Here is a 16,398-nt window from a genome sequence, read left to right on the forward strand (position 1 = left end):
AAATAGCATTACCAGTCAAGGAAAGGCCTGCGGGAAGGGTAGCCCAAGTACATTGGAGTGGGTGCCAAGAGCTCTACCCAGGATGTGGTATCAGCAAATGATGATTAGAGGTGGTTGACAGCAAGCAGGTTAGGAAAACTCTAGTGTTACTTAACACTTTACATAATGGAAAACACCCTACCACAGGTGAGACCCCATGTGGTAAGTGCCCACACCTCCAGTTTCAACCTCTAGCCTTAAGTCCCATAGGCACCTAGTGTCCTTGAATTGTCCTTGAATTGGCAGTTGTGTTTGGCATGGAGGAAACTAGGAAATTAAGATGGGAGGTTATATCTACTTGACTGTTAAGCTGGGTTTAGATTCCCCTGGGATCTAAAAGTCTGTCTCCCTTTATCACCAACCACCTACAGATAACTGGCAAGGTGGTCAAGATTAGAATCAATTCACTCTTCTAGGATCAAGCAACCCCATAGCTGCAGAGCCAGTTCCTTCAAGCCAACCAGCCATTTTTTCCCCCCTTGTACTGGGAATTGGGGCTCAGCTCATACTTGCTGGTGGGAATATAAATTGGTGCAGTTTTATATTTAGTGACACATTTGCATTGTCACATTTGGGGGCATATACTAAAGAAAGGTATGGCTGTTTGCACTGAGACAAACATACATGAATGATAATTGAGGGGCTGGGGATATAGCTTAGTTGGTAGAGTGCTTGTTTCGCATGCACAAGGCCCTAGTTTCAAACCCCAGCACCACCCCCCCCAAAAAAAAAAATGCTAAATAAGAGGCCCAAGGTCCACCTACAATGCTAACTATGGTATATAGTGCCTGGCAACAGTGAACACGAATGAACAAAGTACAGCAACACACGGTGACTTGCCTGAATCTTAGAACCTTAGACAAAGGAAGCATTACAGAAAATTATTCATAATATGTGATTCCAATTGAAAAAAGTTAAAAATGGGTAAAGGCAAGCTATATTCTTTATTAGAGATGTCTCCCTTGGTCTCAAATCATTAATGAAATGTCTAATTTGGGGGTGAAAAAGCAAAATAAAATATTCAACAAAATTCATTCAAAAAACTTAATATGTGGAAGATAAAATGTTTAAATATCAACTTTGCAACATATGAATGTCTCTCATCCCACAGACTTATTTTACAATATGCTATTGCCACTACCCCATGGGTGGAAGCTATGTCCTCTCCCTGTTAACCTGAGTATAACTGTGTGAGTCTCTTGATAATTGAGACAGTGGAAGTTCTATGTGATTTCCAAGGGATAGAGCATAAAAGTGCCATTCCCTTTTATCTGGATCACTTGGGACATTTCTTCTTGGAAACTGAGCAGAGATCTACATGAAGACCAAAGTCCCCAGTTCCTGGTCAGATCCCAGCTGAACTCCCTGCCAAGGGTCAGCACTAACTTGCTGGCTAAGTGAGTGATGTGTATTGAAAGTGTTGTCCAGTCTCAATTCAAGCCATCTCAGCTGATGCCATGTGGAACACATGCAAGTCATTCCTGTCAAACTGTGTATTTGTGAGAGAAAAATAAGTGTTGTTGCTTTAATCAATTTAACTTTAGGGGAAGTTTGTTAACTGAAGAATAGATAAGACATGCCTACTGTCACTTTAATCATACCAATGAACTTTATTGGGCAATGCAATTGGTCAAGAGTAACTAATTATATATATTACAGCCAACTAGCTTCTCCCCTTAGAATTTACAATAAGCATTATCCATGGTATTATAGAAAAGTAAACTCTCAAACTTTTGTAATATGACTACTCAACAGTACATGCTGAAAACTAACCCTGTGTCCTGGAAACATGGGATCTGATGGAGCTAGAACCCTTCCCCATCCTCCAGGACCTTACTCTGTAACTTGGAGAGAGACAGACAAATAGGTATTTGTCAATGAAGGTGATCAAAAGGGTCACCAAACAGCATTAACATCATTTGAGATTAAAAATGCAAATTGACTATAGGAAAGATGCCAAGTTCTCATATAATTTCTAAGCTGGCTCCAGAGCAAATTTCCAGTGAGAAGTCTTGAAGCATGTTTTGAGCAATGACAGCATTGCTAGTATTCACATGTGAATCCTCCAAAGAGCCATGTTGCTTTGCAAGTATGGTCTCTTAATTTAGGGACCAGTCATGAAATTTTTTTAGTATTTATATTTTAGTTATAGGTAGACACAATATTGAGGATCAAATTCATTGTCTCACACATATGAGGCAAGTGCTCTGCCTCTGAGCCACAACCCCAGCCCCAATCATGAAATTTTATCTATCCATATTTCTTAAAACTTTGCTAACAGATTCAACCTGCTTTTGATGTGAATATTCAGGAAGAGACTGCAAGGTTTAGCTTGTAAGAAAGTGGTTCTCCATGAACTGGAAAGTTGGTCAAGGTAGTATCACAGTCCATTCTGCAAGCAACAGTCAATGCAAATCTGCTATTATCCTGCTAAAATCTGCCATCAGACATAGTCTCCCATACATAACCACTAAAAACTCTGGGAAATGTATTAAAAAGGACTGCTAGAAGATAGTGGAGAAGAACAAAACCAAGTAGTTTCTGGAGGGAAATTGCCCCTCAGAACAGAGTCACTAGGCAAATTTCCTATCTTTTATAGCTTTATCCTTTGGTCAACCTCAGTCCATCCCAAGTAAGGCAGCTAACCCTGGAGAGACTCTGGTGGTTGAGCAACCAAAGTAGGTTGAGGCAACTTAATAAAAATCACCTTAATCCCACTAGCACTCAATGCCAGTCATCTCAAATGAGGAAACAAATCTATCTATGCTCTCACATGTACAAGGATGGTAATGTATACCTGATAGTAAGGATAAAGGACATCTTTGTGAAATGACCAATCACAGGGTGCAGCATATGGCAGGCACACAATGAATGTGTCCTTCCTTTCTTCTCAAGAAACAATAGTACCACTTTCAGAGTTCAGATTTCACATCCCCAAATTCCTCTGTTGGCCCTTCTCTGAGATTTGTATTGTCTAATAAAACTTATAACAAGGATGTCTGTCTCTGGATGATGGTTCCACAACTGCTTTTGACCAGAGAGCCTTCAAATATGAAATCTTAAGGTCCAGTCATTGCTAGAAAAAAAGGAGGCATGAAGGAATTTAGGTAGAACAAAGTAGCTTGGTCCTCACTGATTTGGCCATAAGCACATAGCCATGGGGTGAGAACTTGCTGGGCAGCCAGCAAGGCATTCTAAGCACTCTGTGCTGGTAGGGAAGATAGCAGTAGGCTAAGTTCTCTCCTAGGAAATCATTTTCTGGAAGAAGGAGATGGTCATATGGGGTTGTGAAAGGTTGACAGTGTTCCCTTTAAGGTATAAGTCCTGGGCTTTTTTTTTTTAATTAAAAAAATTTTTTTAGAAGAGTAAACTCAGGAGCACTGACTACAGAGACAGAATTATAAAATCGACTTCCCCTTAGTTGATTCTTGAATTCAAAATAAAAATGTGAAAAGACCATTTCTCAAGACCTTACCTTAAATGTTCCTCAGCACCATTTTCAGGCTTCAGAAGTTCCTGAGTCCTGCAGATCATCCCCAGAGAAGGTTGGTCCTGTGAGTCAACTGTGGAGTGACTTGAAGCAGAGCACCGATGGAGGAGGGGAAGAGGCAGGAATGCCGAACTTCCCATTCTCATTGGGGACACGTTGTACTAATGACATCCTCCAAAATCCATAAGGAGATCTTCTTAGGCCCATGTCTGGATGGTGCTAAGGGACCCGGGAAAGTTAAGACACTGCCACAACTGCAGATGGAGAAGGAGAATTATTAAAAAGTGTCCTAGGGAGCAGCGGGACTAGCCAAACTGAAGATTCTCCTACCATTCCCCCAAAGATTCCTAGCATTTCCAGGATTTAAAAGATTCTCCAAGTGATTTTGATAAAGGAGATCTGTGTAAAAAATGTTAGACAACACTTCCTTAGAGACCCTACTGGTCTTCCTCTAGGCTTGTGTGCAGAGTAAAGGTCAAGACAGAGAAATGGGGAGAGAACCAAGAAATGGGATCTAAAGCTTTGAGTGGCATGTAAGGTTATCTCTTGCTATCAAAATTAACAGCACTTTAGCTTAAGACCTAGGATCAGATGGCAGCATGCCGGGAGCTGGGAGTGCCCAAATGGTCTGTCTCTTAGCTGGGTCTTTTGGGGTGCTGGGCCATGTCACCTATGGAATCAGATTTCCAGGAGCAGTAAGAAATTTTCCAGTTTCTTTTTGCATCATTTTTGCTATTGTTCCATGGATCAATGCAACTCACCTTCCCAAACCCAGTAACAGGATTTGAAGTAACCTAAGAGTGTGGATATGGGAAGGGATGAGCAAAAACACCCACAGAAAAATGATAAAGACCCAAAAGGGGACCAACCATCAAATAAAAGGGAGTTCCCTAACATGGGTTAGGTAGGTGATCAAGGCCTGAAAGCAGAGACCACACCTAAGCCACCTAGATCACAGCTCTCTCCGGTGTTACCAGAAATCAGAGTTATCAGAAGCCAGGAGTGTCCCTGCACAGGTTCTTCACAACCTCTAAATCTGTAGCCTGTGTTCAAACAGGTCGGGAAACCGCCACAGTATGAATGGAAATTGCGTCCAGTCCAGCATCTCCAAGCTTCACCTGGGGACACAGAGGTTCGTTGATGGCCCTGTGCAGACGCGGCTTACGACTTGGACTTGGGGACAAGCTAAGCCCCTGGCAGTCCAGATCAGACACACTCCATGTAGGCCCGGGGCCTGTGTTGCGCCTTCGCCCTGTCGCCTGCAGAGGGGCTGAGGCAGCGGGCTGTGCCCGGGAGGCCTGTCTCTCCCTCATCAGACTGAGCCTTGGCCACCACCTGGCTGAATCTGCAGAAGCCCAGGCAGTTGGGGGCTCGAGTCGGATTCCTCCCCACCCTGGGTCTACAGACAGGGTGAAGACCACAGGGCAGGACGCCAGTGGGCGGGTGTCCCCACGAGCGTACACCTGGACTCCCACCTTCTGGCCCCCATTGTCCTGCTCCACCGCCCACGCAGCACGTCTGACTTCCCTCCGGGCTTGAAGCCCCGCCCCAATATCCCCCAGACAGCCCCCAACGGTCACTGGTCAACTCCAACTGCCCTAGCTTTGCCCCAAGGACCCCACCTCCCTCCACCTGACCTCCCAAGGTGCCCTTGGATCACGTGCTCCCCTGCTGGGCGGGGCTGGCGCTGGGAGGGCTCCCTAAGGGGGTTTCAGCAGGCCAGGGGTTAAATAGGAGCTGACAGGGGTGTGTGTGTGTGGTGTGTGTGTGTGTGTGTGTGTGTGTGTGTGTGTGTATGAAGGGGTGGGGTTGGGCGGGCATTGAAGCTGAGTGCAACAGGGGTGCGTAATCCCCTGGAGGACTTGGGAAAGGGCCTTAACCTTGACAGCCTTAGAACTGGAGGCCCCTTGCAGAGGGATGATGCTGGGGAGGAAAGTAGAGGTGAGATCATGAGGCCTCGGTTCTCTGATGAAGAGGGTTTGGGGTGCAGTGATGTGAGGGATGTAGAGTCTTGGGGTGAAAACAGGACTGTTGATATGCTTTGTCCTTCGTGGTGGTCTTTCCCTTTATAACTTCCCAGTATCCACATAGTTGCCCTGAATTCTTTCTGCTCCTCCTCAGATAGGTCCCATCTTCTCTATCCCAGGATCAGGGAGTTGAAGGGGTACTTACATCTTGGAAAAAAAAAAAAAAAAAAAACACTGAAATAGAAGAAAAGGGCTTTGAGATTTCAGCAGGAAGTGCTATTCCTTCATACACCATAAATAAATGGGACTTATACATTATATCAAAATTCCAGCTGGTTCTGTGGCTCAGAGGTAGTATACCTGCCTGGCATGTGTGAGACACTGGGTTCAAGTCTCAGCACCAAATAAAAATAAATAAATAAAATAAAGGTCTATCAGCAACTAAAAAAAAAATTATAGCAAAATTCCCTTGATCATAGAAACATCTATGATTTCTCCATTTTCCATTAATATGAGAAAGTCATGGTGGTCAAACTATAGAGAGTGAACTCTTAATCCTGGTTATGCCAATTTAAACCATGTAACTAACATCATTATAATGATCTCCATTCCAGCATCCTCATGCTGACAGTGGAATCCTAGATCTGGTCCCCTGGCCTAGGTGGGTGCCATCAAAACCAGAATTATATCTCTGGCTTTCACAGACTAGTTGAATCTACAAATGTATATTTCCTGGCTTTTCTTCCTATAAATTGTAACCTTTTTGGAGAAGTGGGAAGACATAGTAGCTGTCTTCCCAGTATTGGCCAAACTGCAATTAAACTCATTTTTTTTTCTATTTTTTTTTCTAGTTCATCATGTATATGGTAAATGCATGAATCATTCACAAATTTGCAGAGTCACTGACAGTGCTAAATTCTCTTGGTAACAATGTGTGGCAGTTTCTACAGAGTTGCAGGAAGCTCTCCTGAGCCTTGGCATTTGTTATGGTTTGGATATGAGGTATCCCCCAAAAGCTCACATGTGAGACAATGCAAGAGGGTTCAGAGGAGAAATTATTGGGTTGTGAGAGTCTTAACCCAATCAGTGAGTGTTAACTGAAAGGTGTGGATAGAGGAGGTGGGCACTGAGGGCTTTGAGGAATATATTTGTATCTGGCAGTTGGAGTCTCTCTGTTTTCTGATCATCATGTGAGCTGCTTCCCTCTGCCACACTTTTCTGCCCCACCTTAAGCCCTAAGGAATGGAGCCAGCCTTCTATGGACTAAAACCTCTGAAATTGTGAGCCCCTAAGTAAATTTTTCCTCCCCTAAAATTGTGCTGGTTGGGTCTTTTAATCAGCAGCAAAAAGCTGACTAAAACAGCACCCAAAGTTCTTATTGGTGCCAGGTCATGAAGATGTGATTGATGTCCATCCACATGGATGATCTTCAGTCTTCTGCTCCCTCTAGTTATCATTAGACTACCTGGTGTGTCTAATTAACAAAGACACTCATAATTTGGCAAGACTCTCCAGGAGCTTAAAGAGCACCCTGCAGAAGCCCAGGGCAAAGATCAGACTTCTCTTTGGTAAGATTAATTCTTTATCACACAGTTAGTTTAGTTAATGGCAACATATAAATTATTTTCAATTCTGGGGCTGGAGCTATAGCTCAGTGGTAGAGCGCTTGCCTAGCATATGTGAGGCACTGGGTTTGATCCTCAGCACCACATAAAAAATAAACAAAATGGGCTGGGGATGTGGCTCAAGCGGTAGCGCGCTCACCTGGCATGCGTGCAGCCCGGGTTCTATCCTCAGCACCACATACAAAGAAAGATGTTGTGTCCGCCGATAACTAAAAGATAAATATTAAAATTCTCTCTCTCCCCCTCTCTCACTCTCTCTTTAAAAAATAAAAAATAAAAAATAAATGAGGGATGTAGGGTCTTGGGTGATCGGTTTCAGAAATATTAAAATCACCTTGCTATCCAGTTTTTTTAAAAAAATACAGAAACACAAAATTAGGATTACTTTATCCATTTGTTCCATTTTTAAAAAACATTCTTTAATCAGGCAAGACACTAAAACAAGCAAAGTGAGGCACTACCACATTCACTTCTGGGTAGCGGTAGTGCTATATTTACAAAGGTTGCATATTTTGTCATTTATTGTCATATTTTGTTGCATATTTTAAAATAAAATGAGCAGTCCTTTGAAAGTTTCACTTTATTTGCAAAATAGGGGATTTGTTTGTGTGGCCTTTAAGTTTCTTTTTCTTCAAGAAATCTGTCATAAATTCTCCCAAATGATCTGACAAAAATTAGTGGCTTTATGGAAAAATTAAAAAAGGAGGCAGCCTCTCAGGGTTCCGCGGTGGCTTTTGTTGGTAGCAGGATCTGGGGCAGCATCTTATTCTGTGCGCCCTTCCAGGGATGGATCTCTGCTGGAGCTTGTTTCACTTCTCCCTGGACTGTAACTTCCTAATAGGAAAAGGTCTCTAAAAAAATTGCATTATCTTGGAGGTCAGACTGCAGGGGTAAAGGCAGAGATTGTTGAGATCTGAAAAACTCTGACTGCACCCGTATGGACCCACACACTTGGGAGCTCTCCTTGGGCACAGCACATCAGGTCAGTGTGGGCTTCCAGTGTTGTGGGGACAGATGAGGCAGGACACTAAAGATAGAGGGAAACAGTTTTATTTGGCTGCAGCCAGGTTCAGAGGGCACAGCTTTTGCTGTAATTAATTACTTCCCTGGACCCCAAGTTCAGGTAGTTTCAGAACTTTATACCCAGAACGTAAGGGGAGGGGCTTACAAGTTCACAGTTTGCAGAAGTTCATATAAAAGCAGCTTTTTCTTTCACTGTTTTGGGCAAGTTAACCCTTCAAGGCTAATACCTGAGAAGGGGAGAGCTTCTTCTCCCCTTTCTTTCTTCTACCATGGAGCCCAACTGGTAACTTTTCTTATCTTAGAAATGTAGACATCTCTGTGAAGCCCCAACTCAAGGCCAGAGGCCTTGTTAAAGGATTTGTCTTTTTATTATCACATTTTGCATTTGCTTCTACAAACTACTATACTGGACAAATGTTTGTGAAAAACTAGTAAAGGGGCATTTAGCACATGGAGTGCTGATTTCTTCCAGGCCAGTGGCCGAATAAAGTAGAGCAGCAGGAAAGTAGGAAGTTTACCTACATTGAACTCTTTCATAGAGACTCTTTGGCTAATAGTGAAGATATCTGGAGAAGCTTAGTTAAGATTTTCTGTGGAGGAGGGGTGCCACTACACGAGGGGTCCTTGGGCTGTTCATGTCCCCCTGCTCCCCTGCCTGCTGGTCTAATTTGGGCTCCTGGAGATGATCATTATGAAGAGCAGATGAGTAATGTACTGATTGCAAACATGTAGGGCCTACAGCTTCTGAATCATATAATAGTACTGAAAGAAAAGTGACCACAACACTCAGAGCAACCAAGAGATCTTTATTGCAGCAGTGCAACAGAGGAGAAGAGAGAGAAAGAGAAGGAGGGGGGGTGGGGGGAGAGCATGCGCACAAAGGAGACAGAGAGAGCAAGAGAGAAGAGAGAGAGGGTCCCGACAGGAGGGAATTTTTATAGCCCAAATATAATGGGGTCTCTGGGTCTGCAAGCTGCCTTGTTGGTACACAAGGGGGTTAAGTGCTCCGCCTTGAGTAGGGGGGCGAAGCGCTCAGCCTTGAGCGTGGGCTTGGGCGTTTGGGCTTGAAGCAAACAGGTGATAAAGAACCAGACAGAGGGTTTGAGTGGACTCATCCTGTGGCTAACTTTGTTTGGCATGCCCTGCAGACAGCTTACTCAGCCTGTCCTGCACCTAACATTCCTCCCTTTTTGTTTTTCTAAGTGACATGGGGGACAGAGTAAAGTCCTCTGGCCACTTCCTGCTTAATGGTGGGCGGCGTAGGGCCTAGAAGGGGAAGTGGAGGAATGTTCGGAGGACAGGTCTGAGAACACCAGGGCAGCCAAAAAATAACACTCAGTGGCTACAGACAACTACTTTGGTCGGGGTAAAGTCCATAAAAGTTCCTTGAAGCCACAAGTCGTAGATGGCATCAAACCCGTCCTGGATGGAGGAGATTCTTGGTATCAGCCACTGGTCCTGTAGCAGGGACTCTAGGAAGTATTGGAGGTGGCTTGGTTGAATCCAGTAATGTTAAGGGTGACAGCCCGATTGCAGCCCGTGGAAGGACAATCACCTTGACTCATGAACTGAGAATGGGTGGTGTCATCCTGGTGCCATGTTGCTTGGATGTTAAAGTGCCATCTGTGGTTGGGATAAAAACTTGAGAGAGAATAATGATTAGTAAAAGAAGAAGAGGGTTGGCGAGAAATTTTGAGTTTGGTGAGCATGGTGGAAGTCCAGGACTGGACATTTGGAACAGGTGCCTTTTTAAGGCAGGAGACATGGTACCAGGGAGAGTGTCTAAAAGCTTGGTCACTATTGGGGTAGTAAGTATGACTGTATGGGGTCCTGACCATTGAGGTTCCAACGATTGAGAATGCAGTTCCTGAAGTAAGACTGAGTCACCCAGTTGAAGAGGGTCCAATTCAGTTTGTGGTTGTGCTGGGATTGAGGCAATGAATGGTGCAGGAAGGCATTGGTCTGATGTTCACTAAGAAGTGAGGGCTGGACCGTTGTCTGGGTGGAGGTGGGAAGTCTGGACCTGGGAATGATCTGCTCAATGAGGATGGAGGCAATGGTGTCAGCAGTTTCCCTGGATGTAGGGAAGGCATCTATCCAACCTGAAAAAGTATCAACCAAAGTAAGTAGGTAATGAAGCTTTTTGTGCCTAGGCATGTGAGTGAAGTTGATCTATCAGTCTTTGTCTGGCTGGTGGCTCCTCATCTGATGTGTGGGGAGTTTAGGTTTGATGCTTCCTTGTGGGGATACTGTAGAGCAGACTGAACAAGCAGAGTGGACCTGCTGGAGAGTAGTTCTCATTCCTAGGAAGTGAAAGAGGGTTGTGAAATCTGGAAAAGGGGTTAGAGAGGGTTTTAGGTGGGGGCAGAGTCTCTGGAGCTAGAGGAGTTGGTCATGAGTTGTAGGTCTCTGTCTTGGGCATCAGGGACTGGTAGTTGATTGTCTGACTTGGTGAATTTGTGTATTTGATCTTGCAGGAACTTCTGTAGGCAATTTAACATACATGGTCCTATTAGGATAAACCTAAAGAGGACTAATAGAGGTCCTGCGAAGGCGAGGAGCCAAGGTCATAGTTGAATGAACATTCCCCATGGAGCCTGTTGGCTTAGTTGCTGTTTCCTCTTTTTTAGCTGTTCTTGTCTTTCATTACTCCTAGGAATGACTTTTTGGCTTAACTGTTTTTGGTAGGTGTTTAAGATCAAGCTGGTCAAAATTGACTTTGTTTCTATCTATTGTTAAGAGTCAGCCGAATTCCCATAGGGGTCGCTCGTGGGGGAACTTGAGAGCAGCTTCTTAGTTCTGCTAATGCTTTTGCGCTAGAATGGGTCCAGGTCTTGCTTGACCATGTGGCTTCCCTTGGAAGCATCAGGGATGTCTCCTGTCTCCAATGACCCTCCTATTCACAGCAAGTGCACTGATTGGCTTTTCATTCTCCAGTGGTCTCAATAATCTCCCTGATCAGGAGGTTATGTGGCCCAGAGTTGCAAAGCTCTTTATAGAGAAGTTCCCTGTTCCCTGGATTCAAACTGACTCAGAGGGCCAGAGCCAAATATTGGTTTTCTTGGCCATTTTAATTTAAGTTTAAGTCTTGATCTTAAACATCCAGCAAAGTCAGTTTCACCTTAAATTAAGAGTACTGGGCTTTAGCTGAAGTCTGGCCCACTTTGGAGTCATTCTGACATGCAGTAAGATGGGAGGCATAGCCTTATCTCAGGTAAGCCAGGGCTCTTTATAAATCTTAGGTAAAGTGTTCTAGTACTGAAGCTGATCTTTGTGTTTTAAATATTATTTTATAAAGTTTACATATATTGTTGCTTGATGTCAAAAGAATATTAACACAATATGATATTACATTTAAATTGTACCCAGTGTATAGAACTTTATATTAATCTTATTAATAACAGGTCCAGTTATAGAAAATTAAATGATATAAATAAATCTCCAATATGTTATTTTTATAAGCCTAAAATTACCATGTAACCTTTTGGAGAACATCAGCTTGATATAATGTTGTTGTTTTTTTTTAAGCTTCTATCTTAATGACTTATATACCTGGAAAATATGAACACATTTAATATACAAAGAAAAGTAATAGTACCACAATTACATTGATGTTTTTATATTAATCAAGTTTAGCTCTTAAAGAAATAACATATTACAATATTGCAAAATAACAGTTGTTGTTTAACCATAGTTGTATAATCCTTAATTCCTTCAATATTACTTGCTCAAAAAACTTACATATATAACCAACATACACAGACCTTCTTTATCATTTACTTAAACCCTCTTATTTACTTAATCACATAGACTCTCTTATCCAGAAACACCTTTTCCTTCTATTAAATCCATACTTAGAACCTTCTAATTTCTCTTTCCCATCTTTTAACTCTTTCTTTATTTACACTTTGAAACAATCCTTGTAAATTTCTGAATTTAGGCAAGTTATTCCATTTTGATAAGAGATATTTTGTTATTTGCAGTACACAATTATTCACATCTGTTGACCATTTCATGAAAACATAAACAATGTTTAAGTGTATAGAATTATACTGTTGTAGGGACAGACAAGGCAAGGCACCTAAGATAGCAGTGAAGATAGGGAAACAGTCTTATTTGGTTGCAGCCAGATTCAGAGGACACAGCTTCTACTGTAATCAATTAATCCCTGAACCCCAAGTTTAGGTAGTTTCAGAATTTTGCACCCAACATGTAAGGGGAGGGGCTCAGAAGTTCACAGTTTGCAGAAGTTCACAAAAAGCATTTTTTTTCCCCCTCTGTTCTGAGCAAGTTAACTCTTCAAGGACACCTGGGAGGGGGAGAGCTTTTTTCCCCCTTTCTTTCCTCCCCCTGCCAGCTGTTACCATGGAACCCAGTTAGTAACTCCCTTATCTTAGAAATGTAGCCATCTCTGTGAAGCCCAGCTCAAGGCCAGAGGCCTTGTTCACATATCTTGTGAAAAACTAGTAAGGGGGTGTCTAGCTTTTGGAGTGCTGATTTTTCCAGACAGTGGCCAAATAAAACAGGGCAACATGAAAATAGGAAGTTTATCTACACTAAACTCTTTTGTAGAGATTCTTTTGCTGAAAGTCCTAAAATCAGCCATGGTGAAGATTTCTGGAGAAGGTCAGTTAAGACTTTTCTGTGGGCCTGGTAGGGAGGGGGAAGACGGGAAGGCGGGGCTGAGAGCAGCTCCAGTGGATCTGAGAATGAGGAAGAAGATGTAAAAGAATAATGGGAAAAGGGTTTGGGATTTTCCCTAGCAAGGAAAACTTGAGCAGCAGAACAGGTAGAGCAGAGGGGAAGATGGGAGTGAGTATCCCAAAAAGCCTGTAAGGGACTTTAATCCTTAGTAACCTGTTTTCAGTGATGACAAAGTAACTTTAAAGGCTATTTTCATTAGATCTTGGATAGGGGTCTGAGGGCTCTCCTCAGCTTGTTTGAGCTTTGGGTTAGCTGGTAAGAGGACCTGGTGGGACCCGGTGTGGGCACTGACAGGAGAAGAGAAGAGTGAGTGGGTGGAGGGATAACTTCAGTACCTGCTACCTCATGCAATGGGGCAACAATCTGAGGAAGGGAAGTCGTGTAGGTTTTTGATCTAGTAATTGGAGGGGAGAAAGCAGGTTATTGAGGTGGGGGGAGACGGTGGAGGGGCTGGGGCCGAAGGCTAAGGGTGAGGATCTATTGGAACCAGGTTATAGGGTGGAGGTTCATCAGCAGGATCAAAAGTAGTGGATGAGTCCGGAGGAGGAGAAAGTTGGGGATTAGTGGTTGTGGGTGTTGGTTTGCAAGCTAGAAAAATTTGCAGAGGTCTGCAAGAGGTGCAGAGAGCACAAGCAAGAAGAAAGCTTTGAGATAGCAGCTTTTTACCCATTTTTTTCGAATGCTCACAGTAATTGTAGAGATCCCTTAGAATGGAGGGATCCAGGGACCCAAAAGGGGGCCATCTGTTTTGGTTGCTTAAGGGATAAGTGGGCCAGGCCTGGGTGCTATATTTGATCAATTTTGGGGGTTTGATGTCTGGTGTCAAGGAGAGGGTTTTGAGGTTATCCAAGAGGCATTGTAGGGGAGAGTCGAACGACAGAGAGGACACATTACCCATGTTGCAAAGGTAGTATAAGGAGGAGGGAAGAGGACGCAAACGTAGTATAAGGGAGAGGGAAGGAGACTCAAAGATAGTATAAGAGAGGAGGACGAAACTGATTTATTGGCAAAAGGGGCATCCCCGCTAGAGCCAAAAATCAGGAGTGCCTTAGTGGCAGGTTCGAGCTGCAGAGATTGGTCGTCACCGAATCCTGACAGTCGAAGCTCTCGTCCTGGATGGAGCCGGAGCCATGGGAGACCTTGGCCAAGGCTTTTTGGGACCCCTCCTGGAGAGGCCGGAGACTCCCAGGGCCAGAAAGAGGGGAAAGAGAGAGAGACAGGGGAAGAGAGAGAGAGGGGAAGAGGAGGGTAAGCATCTCTCTGGCGGCCGAGTCTTGAAGGTGAGTACTAGGACTTTAGGAGAGCCACCGAGACCGTGATGGTCTGGGTGGGGTGTGATGTTCAGTTCTCTGTCATGTGACCCTGGAGGTTACACAGTCCTTTGAGGGAGACCTACAAAGCCTATGCTGGGAAACTACCAGCTGGGAAGGGAAGGGAAGGGAATAAGTTTGAACCTAGGAGTCTATTCTGCCCTAGGAAGGAGTCCCTGAGGGCCACCATGGCCTTGAAGGCTGTGGTGGGGTGTTTTCCTCCCCGCAGGTAGGCAAAGAGGTTTACCGGACAATCAATGGCCAAATCCTCCTGACTTCACCATTGGGTTTAGGACTCCAGGAAGGGGAAATTCACCAATCGAAGGCCGGTGGTGAATGCAGTTCTGGCGATCAAGAAAATGGGTTCAGGTCGTCCGGTGAGTGGCACTTCCGAAGGAAGAGGGACCCAAAAGTGGGTTTTAACCCTCTCCCGGGTTTCGGCACCAATGAAAGAAAAGTGACCACAACACTTAGAGCAACCAAGAGATCTTTATTGTAGCAGTGCAACAGAGGAGAAGAGAGAGAGAAGGAGAGAGAGAGGGGGGGTGGGGTGGGGTGGGGGGGAGAGCACGTGCGCAAAGGAGACAGAGAGAGCAAGAGAGAAGGGAGGGCCCCGGCAGGAGGGAGTTTTTATAGCCCAAATCTAATGGGGTCTCTGGGTCTGCAAGCTGCCTTGTTGGCACACAAGGGGGTTAAGTGCTCGGCCTTGAGCGGGGGCTTGGGCGTTTGGGCTTGAAGCAAACAGGTGATAAAGAACCAGACAGAGGGTTTGAGTGGCCAGGTTATCCTGCAGCTAACTTTGTTTGGCATGCCCTGCAGACAGCTTACTCAGCCTGTCCTGCACCTAACAAATACAATAATGATTGATCTATTTATTTACCCCAAACCCAATGCACTCAGATCCAACCTTTGCACTGATGCTGGGGCCATAGTGGCCAGAATTCAGACATGTTAGATAACAAAACACTTTTGCTCAGGCTAAACTCTCCAGGAATGTCATCATTTGTTCTCAGCTCACTTCTCCAGGCCTCTTTCATTATCCTTCTCTTCAAATTCTGCCCTTCAGTGACATACTCAGTTCACCTTGAGCAGCCCTGATCGCTCTCCTCTCTAGAACTTTACAGAAACTCTTCCTCCTTCCTGCAGTTTTGTGGTTTTGCTTTCTGCATATGGCAGCTTTTGCGATTTTCTTTGGAGAAGAGAACACAGTTTTGTTTTATTATTCAACAGTGAAATGCTGCATGCTGATAATTCTTAATAAAAATCTTACATAAATATTTCTTTTAAATGTGTTTCCCAAATTAATTGCAGCTGGTCTCACATGGTGCCAACTTTTAACCATCTGTGCTCAATTTATTTGTTTAAAAGCATATATGTGGAAAAAGTTTAAATCTAGGTTGCCCCTGGTTACTCCTTAGACTCACCATCTGGGACTCTTTTTCTATTTTCAAGTTAGTAAATCCTCAGAGCATGCCCACTAATTTGTATGGTCGTCTAAGTAAGCAAAAATCCAACCTAAATCCAATAAGCTAAAGAGCCCTTTACCACAAGAAGTCTCTACTACCATAGAAAACAAGAGCTGGCTGAACTGAAAACAGTGATCTTATAATCAACAAGTTCCATAAAGAATAAAGAGAAACTACATCTAAATTGTTTAAAATCCCAAGCCAGAGAAATATATCTCAAACATTGAATACTTAAAAGAGGATTTTTGTCTTCCTACATCTAGAAATACAATCATTTCAGAAAATGTCTATCCTAGTCCACAAATGTCTATCCTAGTCCTCAACTGACATGCAGTAAAAGGAAATCAGGAAATCAAAGAAGTTAAACAAAAGTTTTAGATACTATAAAATATTTACAAAGAAAGACATTATGATTTGCAACATATTTTGCAAAGAAAAACAACACCAATGATAAAACGGAAGCAAGGTTTAATGTCCAGATTTGAAAACTGTAACAGGTGTGGTAGTGCATACCTATAATCCTGGAGACTTGGGAGGGTGAGGCAGGAGGATTGCAAGTTTAAGGTCGGCCTCAGCAATTGAGCGAGACCCTCAGCAACTTCAAAGACCCTGCCTCAGAGGTATAGCACAAGCCTAGTAAGTGCAAAGCCCTGGGTTTAATCCCCAGCACTGAAAAAAAAAAAAAAAAAAAAGGTACAACATACATACATCTCTCAGACTTAATCTACATTGACCTGTGTCCTACATGCCTATCTGAACCACACGTGTTGGAGA

Source organism: Callospermophilus lateralis, chromosome 1 (genome assembly GCF_048772815.1).
Source record: "Callospermophilus lateralis isolate mCalLat2 chromosome 1, mCalLat2.hap1, whole genome shotgun sequence".
In the NCBI taxonomy this organism is placed as follows: Eukaryota; Metazoa; Chordata; class Mammalia; order Rodentia; family Sciuridae; genus Callospermophilus; species Callospermophilus lateralis.